Source organism: Marmota marmota, unplaced genomic scaffold (genome assembly GCF_001458135.2).
Source record: "Marmota marmota marmota unplaced genomic scaffold, marMar, whole genome shotgun sequence".
Lineage (NCBI taxonomy): Eukaryota > Metazoa > Chordata > Mammalia > Rodentia > Sciuridae > Marmota > Marmota marmota.
The window spans coordinates 41130614-41140803 of record NW_025999900.1 but is presented as its reverse complement, the minus strand read 5'-3'; the positions used below and the strand labels follow the sequence as shown (position 1 = coordinate 41140803).

The 10190-nt window shown below is 41.7% G+C and overlaps 1 long non-coding RNA gene across 2 annotated transcripts in view; it reads right to left on the bottom strand.

Moving 5' to 3' along the window:
- Positions 1–477: 477 nt before the first annotated feature.
- Positions 478–10190, bottom strand: part of LOC125615315 — a 26927-nt gene continuing 17214 nt past the window's right edge. The window contains exon 2 of one of the 2 annotated variants that reach the window (XR_007345892.1): positions 478–1847. This is a non-coding gene — a long non-coding RNA (uncharacterized LOC125615315). The remainder of the gene's footprint in view (positions 1848–10190) is intronic. The other variant, XR_007345891.1, reaches the window with a different exon arrangement.

The window sequence follows — 10190 nt, the reverse complement described above, 5'->3', positions numbered from 1 at the left end:
GATTAGTTTCTCCATGGAAGGCTCTTCCAGAACACTTTTGAGCAATGAGGCCAATTTATCCAAATATCATTAGGTTCTTAAATATCATCTCTTCAGGCTCCTTTTCCTGTAGAAACGCCCTGGGAGAGGGCCTGCACTTCCCTGAGTTGTCCAGTTGGGGGCAGAAGCACCCCGAGCCAACTGCCAGGGCAAACTGCCCTGTGACCTGGAATTTAGGGATGCCCCCGCCCCAAGCTCCAGCAGCAGACTTTTGGCCTGCTTCTCCACCATTAAACGCTGCTTATTTTGAAGTTTTCCAGTAGAGTAACAGGAAATGTGTGCTCTTGATTGCGTGTTTGTAAAACTGTGAACGTGCATTTGAGTTCAGGGTGAGAATCTAAGGAATTAGCCTACTTTATTATTATAGCCTAATAATTAGCCTAATTTTTATTATTATAATTATTATTATTATTATCATAGTAAAACATACTACAAAAATTGGGGGGAAAAGTTTTATTATTTGAAAAAATACAAATGCATGTCTTTTCTTACATGAACGCTTTTATCCAAAGGACTATCATATTACACAAACCATTTCACCTAGATTAGCAAAATCTCATGGCTTTCAATCATATGTGAAATTTACTATTCCAAAAAAGAAAAAGAAAACACATTTATATACAAGTTGGTAACTCAGTTATTTCCGTTAAAACATCCTCACAGTGAGATGGCCCAAGATCCCATGCCACTGTGTGGGCTTCAGATCATCCTAATCCACACCTTGAAACCTTGAAATGACAGTGGAGTTTTTACCACTAAGAGTTCATATACTCTGTGGGTTTTTTTTTTTTTTTTTTTTTTTTTTTTTTGTAACCACACTTTGACTTTCTGGATGATGGATGTTATTTCCACTTATTGGATAACAGAAAATAGTCACAGATCAGCTTCAAAAATCTCCCTTGGAAGAATGACTGAGCTGTGCTTGCATATTGTGTGAGTTGACTTACTAAAAAGTGAAGGCTAGATTTTAACTGTTTCTCCCTTAAGGAAGGTGATTATCTCCTCATAGAAATTTACACATTTAGCCCTTGTTGACTACATTGTTTAGGAGATTTGGTTCAAAAAGGGATAAAGTTATGGCTACCTGAGAAAAGATGTGTCTGGTTTCAATTATCTTTTGGGTCCTGTTCTTCCAGGTATGCTAAATTTAAATCCTAGAAAAATTCACTAGGTGAAACAGAGTTTGATTTTTTAAATAAAGTGAATTTGTTATTTTGGAAAAGGTCCAGATAAATAAAAAATTGAAAGATTTACTGACAAACCTGAGAACAAATATACCAAATATACCAAAAAAAATCAACAACCAGACAAAACCCATGCCCAAGGAAATGAAAACTAATTTTGCCATCAACCTAAAACGATCGATGAATACAGGATTCAGAGAGAAAAATGTGAAATCATTTTCTCAAAGGCATAATGAAGAACTTCCAAATGCAAACATCTTGGCAGACAATGGCTGAACTGAAGAATCAAAGCCACAAAACAATAAGCCACAGATGCAGAAGTTTCCCTGGGTGGTCAGGCTTCTGGGGAGGTGACAGCTTGCCAAGCAGCAGAGCCCCCTTGGAGAGTTCTGCAGTTGTATTCCTTCTCCCTCAGGATTGAGGTCACAGGAGATTGTCCTACTTTAAACCACCGAGCTTGACACCACCTCCAAAGTTGTCAACGCCTGAAGTTCCTTCAGTCTTGGTCTGTATCGGGGCTCCAACTAATTGTAGGCTAAAAAGCATATCTTGTGGCATTCCTGCTGAGTTTTGACATGATGGAAGTCAAAGGCCATCGGAGGTATGAATACCTGTTTCACCAAACTAAACACGAACAACTTTATTAAAGACATGGCTTTTCCCAAAGGAAGGGTAACAACAGACGATGTAGAGAAAATTACAACAAACAAAGATGCTGTAAAACCCTTCTGCTCCTGGGAGATGATACACTGAAAATCATGGGAGGGAATAATGGATATAAATACAAGAGCTTAAAACTATAAAACTCTTAGAAGAAAACAGTAGTAAATCTTCGTGATCTCGAATTTGGCAATGTTCTCTTAGATATCATCACAAAAGCGCTTGGTAGTAAATAGAAAAGAGGTATATAAATTGAATTTCATCAAAGTTAAAATGTTTGCATTTTGAAAAATACCATCAAGAAAGTGAAAAGACAACCCACAGAATGAGAGAAAATATTTGCAAATCATGTATCTGATGAGGGACTTGTAGCCAGAATATTAAAAAATATTGTGATTCAACATTAAAAGACAAGTAACTGAACTGGGGACGTAGCTTAGTAGTAGCATGCTTGCCTAGCTTGAGTGTGGCCTTGAGTTTGATCCCTAACACCTCAAGGGGGAAAAAAAAGAAGAAAAAAACTCAAATTTTCAAAGAAATAGATATATAAGTATCACTTATATATCTATTTAATAAATAATTCAGTATCACTAACTGGAAGGGACATGCAAATCAAAACCACAGTATGCTAGGAACAGTGGCACATGCCTATAATGTCAGTGGCTCAGGAGGCTGAGGCAGGAGGATCACAAATTCAAAGCCAACCTCAGCAAAAAAACTTAGCGAGGCCCTAAGCAACTTAGTGAGACCCTCTCACAAAACAAAAATTAAAAAGAGCTGGGAAGGTGCTGGGGTTGTGGCTCAGAGGAAGAGTGCTCACTTAGCATGTGTGAGGCACTGGGTTCTATCCTCAGCACTAAATAAATAAATAAATAAATAAATAAATAAATAAATAAAGACATTGTGTCCATAAAAGGGCAGGGGAGCTGGGGATTGGAGACCTGGCTCAGTGATTATGCATCATTGGCTTCAATCCCTGGTACCAAACAAACGAAAAATACAGAAAGATCCAACATCATTTCCACTAGAATGACTACAATAAAAAAAAAAGATAATATGAGCTGTAGCTGTAGCTCAGTGGTAGAGCCCTTGCCTAGCATGCATTAGGCTCTGGGTTCAACTGCCAACACCTCAAAAAGAAAAAAAATATATAGTGTAATAACAAACACTAACAAAGATATAGAGAAATTGGAACTTTGTGCCTTGAATGTAAAATGTTGCAAGCTTTTTGGAAAACATTCTGGCAGTTCCCTAATGAGTTAAACAGCAATTCTGAAAACATATGTACAAAAACTTGTTTGAATGTTCATAGCAAAAGTTTTCTTATGGTCCCAAAGCGGAAAACAAGCCAAATTTTTGTCAACCGATGAATAGATAAATAAAATCTGGTATATCCTTTCAATGGAATATTATTCGGCTATGCAAAGAGTAAAATATTGAAAAAGGCCACAATCTAGATGCACTTTGTTGGGCTGGGGTTGTAGCTTAGTGGTAGAACATTTGTTTAGCATATGTAAGAACCTGGGTTCAATCCCCAGCACTACAAAAAAAAAACAACAACCCCAAAACATTGTGTTATTTGAAAGGAGTCAGGCACGAAAGGCCACATATGTGGCTCAGAGGTAGAGTGCTATAAAATATCTAGAATAGACAAATCCACAGAGACAGAGAGTAGTAGCTAAGGGCTGAGGGGAAGTGGGAATGGAAAACGAGTGTTAATGGTATGGGATTTCTTTGGGGGAGTGATAAAATGTTATGGAATTAGGTAATGGTGATGGTTGCACAATTCTGTACATATACTAAAATCACTATATTGCACACTTTAGAAGGGTGGGTTTTATGGGATATGAACTATGTCTCAATAAAGCTATTAAATAACTAAATTAGGAGGGACCAAAATAAATAAACGGAGTCACAGACTGCCTGACCCCTCTGTCAGATGAGCCAGAGCTCAGGGCGCCGAGTATCAACCTGGGTGTGGTGACCAGGCCTGGCCCACATACCAGCTGCCAAGGGAGGAGTGAGGAATAGTCCGGAAGAGGCACCCACAGGCAGAGGCAACGCCTATCGGCATGTCAGTGCACACTGGGAAAATCCTGGTAGGTGGCAATCCATGGAAACTCAGGCAACCGGAACTGAGCAAGAGGGATGGGCAGGAAGTTAGGAGCTGAGGTATTCCCTCTGTTAAAGGGCATATGGCTTGCCAGATGCTGTGCCGCATGCCTGTAATCCCAGCGGCTCAGGAGGCTGAGGCAGGAGGATCTCAAATTCAAAGCCAACCTCAGCAAAAGCAAGGTGCTAAGCAAACTTTGCGAGTCCCTATCTCTAAATAAAATACAAAATGGGGCTGGGAATGTAGTTCCATGGTTGAGTGACCCTGAGTTCAATCCCTAGTACCCAACCTCCCCCAAATTAAAAAGGACTGTGGGTACAGCTCAATGCTAGAGCACATGCTCAGTGTGTGCAAGGCCCTGGGTTCAATTCCCAGTACCACAAAACAAACAAAAAGCCTGGGTTTCTAGTGCCATCCTAGACACTAAATGAGTTGGACTCAGCTTATTTGGGGGGAAGGAGGCGGTTGTAGGGGTTGAACCCAGAGGTGCTCAACCACTGAACCAAATCTCCAGCCCTTTTTTATTTTACATTTTTTGAAATAGAGTCTTGCTAAGTTGCTAGGGACTTCCTAAATTGCTGAGGCTGGCTTTGAACTTGCGATCCTCCTGCCTCAACCTCCCGAGCAGCTGGGATTACAAGCGTGTGCCACTGTGCCTGGCTTGACTCAGCTTCTTGAGAAAGATCTGGAAATGCCAATTTGGGGACCTATGTGAGATTGAAATAATGGAGAAATTAGGCTTTTTTTTTCTAATTTTTAATAGACATTGCAGAATGTACACTTCCATGTGTATGATAATCTTTCTCATTCATTTATTCATTCATTGAACAAACCCATACGGCATACCTTCTGTGGTCAATGGCCCCTGACCTTCCTGCTCCTTCTGTCTGGGGCTGATGCTCTCTTGGACTTTCTGGGTCTCCTCAGTGAGCAATACCTGCCTGTCTTACAGCATACCCTTAGTGAGGACAACTCACTTTTGAAGGATAATAGAAGTTTTGGGGTCTTCCAGTATCCTTCAGAGCCAACATGGCTTACCACATCATGGTCATATAAGGAGGCTCTTTTTTAACGGAAACCAAGGTTCTCACGTGGTCACCTTTCTCTCATTTTTGTGTTTCCTTTCCTCTAGACAGAGAATCAGGGTGAAGGCAGCCATGGCATTCATCTCCCCTACCTTTCTCCTGAGTAGACAGATGGTGACCTGTGAAGGACTGAGACCTCCCAGAACAGCTGGTCCCTTCCAGAGTGACTCTGGGTTGCCCTCAGTCTTTTTCCCAACGTGTGCAGGGTTCTCCTTCCGAAGTTGTCATTTAATAGCAACGAGAGCCCTATCACAGCTGCCGTAACACATCACAAGACATGTACACCGCAAACACTCACAGAATCGAGCTGCAAGTGAAAACAGGAAGCAGCCCGGGCTTTCCATTCACAGAGGGAAGTGAGTGTCTCAAGGATGCCCGAGAAAGTGGCTCCCTAGCTTCTGCACAGTGAGTGTGTTTCTAAGTCAAAAGCATTGCTTCACAGTATGTGGAGATGACCAGGGTTAGGTTCAATGTTTTAGGAGGCACTCACATATCTAATAACAACATGTGTTATGTCAGAAGACCATCTCTGCAAAGGATGAAGGGGGCTTCATTCATTCATTCATTTATTCATTCATTCATTCATAAGATGTGTATGAAGTGACAGGCGCTTTATGTAGACAGTGGGAAATCTAAAGTTGAAAATAGTCTCTGCCCTCGAGGGGCTGGCCATGGGGAGATAGATATAAACAGAATCTGGCAGGATATGGCCTGAAGGTAATCATGACTTCTTGAGCCACCCTGATATATATCTTGGAGATCTGTCACAGCATCAAAGTCACTCTGCTCCAAAGGCATTCCATGAATAGGCAGGGTTGGGGGCGTATCATCACCAAAGCTCCCTAATCTCACCTTAAAACACTTCTACTCTTCTCAAACTTCCACTCACATTGCAGTTGCTGAATCTCAGCTCTCATCTCGCCCTACCCCAAGAGGAGGGTCTGAGTTTTTTCCTCCTCCCCACATTGCTCCTTCCCTTGCAACTTGTTTTTTTTTTGTTTGTTTGTTTGTTTGTTTTGGTTTGGTTTTTTTCGTTGTTGTTATTGTTTTTGGGTACTGGAGATTTAACCCAGGAGTGCATTACCACTGAGCCACATCCCCAGCTCTGAGTTGCTTAGAGCCTTGCTAAATTGCTGAGGCTGGCTTTGAGCTTTCCATTGTCCTGCCTCAGCCTCCTGAGTGGCTGGGATTATAGGCATGCACCACTGTGCCCGGCATTGCAAACTGGTTTTGTAAAACAAGACTTGACTCCAGGCACATCTCAAGATCAGCTCTAGGGATTCGATGTGGTTGGATGTTGCTGGACGTTAGTATGTAAGGTGGGAGCCAGTGAGAGCCCTGGAGTCAGAGTACCGTGGATCTCCTAAGCTGGGCTATTTTTCATCGTGGTTACACCTACCTTTGATTTTTTGAATCAGAATCCAAACAACACACACACACTTTCCCCTCTTTCTTTGATGATGTGGATGATTTGAGTGTGTTAAAATTTCATGTGTTAAAATTTAATCTCAGTTGTGAGATATTAAGAGGGCAGAAACTTAACCAAGTGTTTGGAGGTGGGGCCTTTGGCAGGTGATTAGGATTAAAGTCATCAGGGTGGCACCCTCCCTCAATGAACATTGTGGCTTTCTAAGAAGAGGCAGAAAAACAAGGACACAGACACATGCATGCTTCCTGTGTCTGCCCTGTGACGCCCTGGGTGACCTCAAGACTCTGCCAGCAAAAAGGCCATCATCAGATATAGCCCCTTGACCTTGCACCAGAACTGTGAGCCCAAATAAACCTCTTTTCTTAAAAACGTACCCAATATGTGGTACTGTGTTATTGGCAACAGAAAACAGACTACTTAGCTGGGCATGGTGGTGCATGCCTGTAATCCCAGGGGCTAGGGAGGCTGGGAGAGGAGGACCACAACTTGGAGCCAGCCTCAGCAATTTAGTGAGGCCTTATCTCAAAATAAAAAGTAATAATTAAAATAAAAAAAGGACTGGAGGGGGCTGGGGTTGTAGCTCAGTGGTAGAGTGCTTACCTTGCATGTGTGAGGCACTGGGTTCAATCCTCAGTACCACATAAAAATAAATAAATAAAAATAAAGATTTAAAAAAAAGGGCTGGGGATGTGGCTCAGCAGTAAAGTGCCTCTGGGTTCAGTCCCTAGTACAAAAAAATAAAAAACAAAAAACCAACCAACAAACATTACTCCCTTCCCCTGAAACAAACAAACAAACAAACTACTTTATCATTTGTTGATCATGTTGGGTGGTTTATCCCACAGGTCAAAGCTTTCCACAGTCTGAACCTTGCTGATCACATTGCCATGGTGTTTGACATATTTCTCAATTGCCTGTATTTTGTTAGATTTGGGGACTTAAACAGATTTAGATCTGACTGTTTTTGCCAGATGACTTCTAGGGTCTAGGTTTAGTATACAAAACATAGGCCGTTAAATTTGAAATTCAGCTGAACAAAAAATAATTCTTAATATGTCTCATGGAATATTTGAGATATACTTATGCTAAAAAGTATTTGATATTTGCTTGAAATTCAAATTTAACTGAGCATTCTCTGTTCATCTGGGAACCGTAGCTATTGCACAAGATGTATTGTGACCATCCATGAGGAGTCAAATAATATCTGGCTGTCTTTTTTTTGTGTGTGTGATATTAGCAGCTATTGATGATGATAGCCTAGATTGATTATTTCTCTAGAGGTTATAAAAAATGATATTTAATCCCATCACTCCCTCTTTTATTTCTTAGCCAGAATATGTTTATAAAGATAAACTTTTCCTCATTTCCTCATCAACTGTTTGATTTCCCTTGCTTTTCTCATATAGGGAAAGTAGGATTCCTGCTTAATTCTTTCCTTCATTGATTATCATCCCTAGTATCCTCCAAAGGTGACCAATGAGTTGTGTTCTTTCCTTTAAAAGTATCATTATGAACTCAGGGATTTTTAAATGTATCTATTTTGATCCATAAAGATCACTGTTCTTTTAGATACTCAAATGATTCTATCTTTGACCAGTGGGAGCCTCTTGAAGTTGACATCCAAATCCTTTTGATGTCACCACAGTGGTCTTTGGTTAGTTTCTTTGATTTCTGGTGGAACAAGATGTTCTGAAATCATCTCATGCATTTCTAAGCTCACACTTAGACGTTTCTACAAAGAACCCCTTTCATGGGAAATGATATTTAGAGAGCAAATATTTCTGACTTCCCTACTTAAAATTATAACAACCCCTGCAAACACACACACACACACACACACACACACACACACACACTTAGGCTCCCTAGGATCCCCTTACCCTAACCTATTTTTTCTCTTTTATCTATTTTTTTCTAACATACAATGAATTTATTTTAAATATGTTGCTTGCCTATTTCCCCACAAGAAGACAACTAGGTTTTTTCAAAGACTTTATTGCCTGATACGTAATAGAAAATAGACATTCTTTTAATGAAAGAATGGCCGAATGTCAATAAATCACATTCTAAGATGCTCATTCTCCCTGCTGGTAGAGAATGAATTTAGGATGGACTGTTGTAAAGCAGGAAGGCCAGTTAAGAGGCTATATCATTCGTCCAAGTGGAAATTAATGGTGACCTAGACTATGAAGGTGTCTGTGGAGATACATTGGAGGTGGAATTAAATGAATGTGGTGATGGATTGCATGTGGAGGATGAGGGAAAAGGAAGAAGAAAAGATGACTTCTAGAATTTGGCCTGAGCAAAGAGATGGACAAAGATGCTGAAGGGTATGGAGGTGGGGAGGAATGAGGGGGAGATTTTGAAGATAAAGAGAATCAAGAACTCCCTTTTGAACATATATTTGAGGTGCTCGTTAGCCGCGTGGAGTTGTACGGAAAGCAGTTGAATGGATGAATCTGGACTCAAGAAAGGAGTTATAAAACTAGGAGCCCTCAGTATTTAGGTGGTCTTTAGAGCTCTGAGATGAGATACTATTTCAGTACCCAGCCCTGCAGTACCCCACCGTGTACATAGGCCAGGTGAAGGCGGGGGAGCCTGCTAAGGAGACGAGAAGAAGAAGCTAAAGAGGTGGAAGGAAAACCAGGTCATCGTTAAAACCAAGAAAGAAGGAGCTGGAGAGGTAAATGGGGACAAGGAAAGGAAATCTTCAAGATGGGATATTCCCTGTGCAGCAGGACAGACAGCCTAATGACATAGGACAGAGAAGCAACTGTTAAAGTCTGGTGGCAGAATCCACACAAGGAACAAGAAGGATCTGAATCGGGACAGGGAAAAAAGAGTGATTGAACTTATGGAGCAAATTGAACGCCAGGGTGTGTAATTTCTCAGGATCGGAAACTACCTGTCAGAGAGCCTTTTCCCCTTTTCCCCCTCACCTCAGATAAACACATAGACTGAAACTCCTGACCGTCTCCTAAAGAAGGGACCCACTTTGGGCTCCTGGACAAATGTTCCACTGTCCCCAGGATGGCCTGATCTAGGTTCAAAGCTCAGAAAGCACACAGGGTTTCCTTGTTCCCCCCATTGGGTTTAAGTGGGGTTTTAAAGCACTCTTCGCTGGCTACGCAAGGATTAGCCATGTGTTTCAGCAAGTGATTTAAAATCATTACTTGTCTCTTTTGGTTGAACCTCAAACGTTTGAAATGTACACAGCTTGGCAGGCTGGATAGTGCCGCTGAGCGTCAACTGCATGACACGTCCAAACCATCTGTTGCCCCACTTAATTCCAGCCTTCTGCCCTTCCCACTGCTGCGGAGCACTGGGCTTGACAGGCAGATGCAGGACAAAGACAACTGCAGCCTGGCTCCGCACAGTTGCTCACACGGTGTCTGGGTACCGGTGGGGAGGAGGGGAACTGGTGAATTGGTTTTAAGGACTTTGTCGAGGGGTGGAGGTTTCTCTCCATCTCAGAGATCCAGGGAGGTTCAGGGACGGAGACTTAAGAACGTTATCTTTGATTTCTCTTTTATCCAGCTGCTCAGAGGTGATTCAGGGGTGCCAATGGGAGGATAAGAATCTCATTAAGATATATTTAGTCGGGGGGGGGGGGGCTGGGGTTGTGGCTCAGTGGTAGAGATGCTCGCATACGAGCGTGTGATGGCCACGTGCCGGGTTTG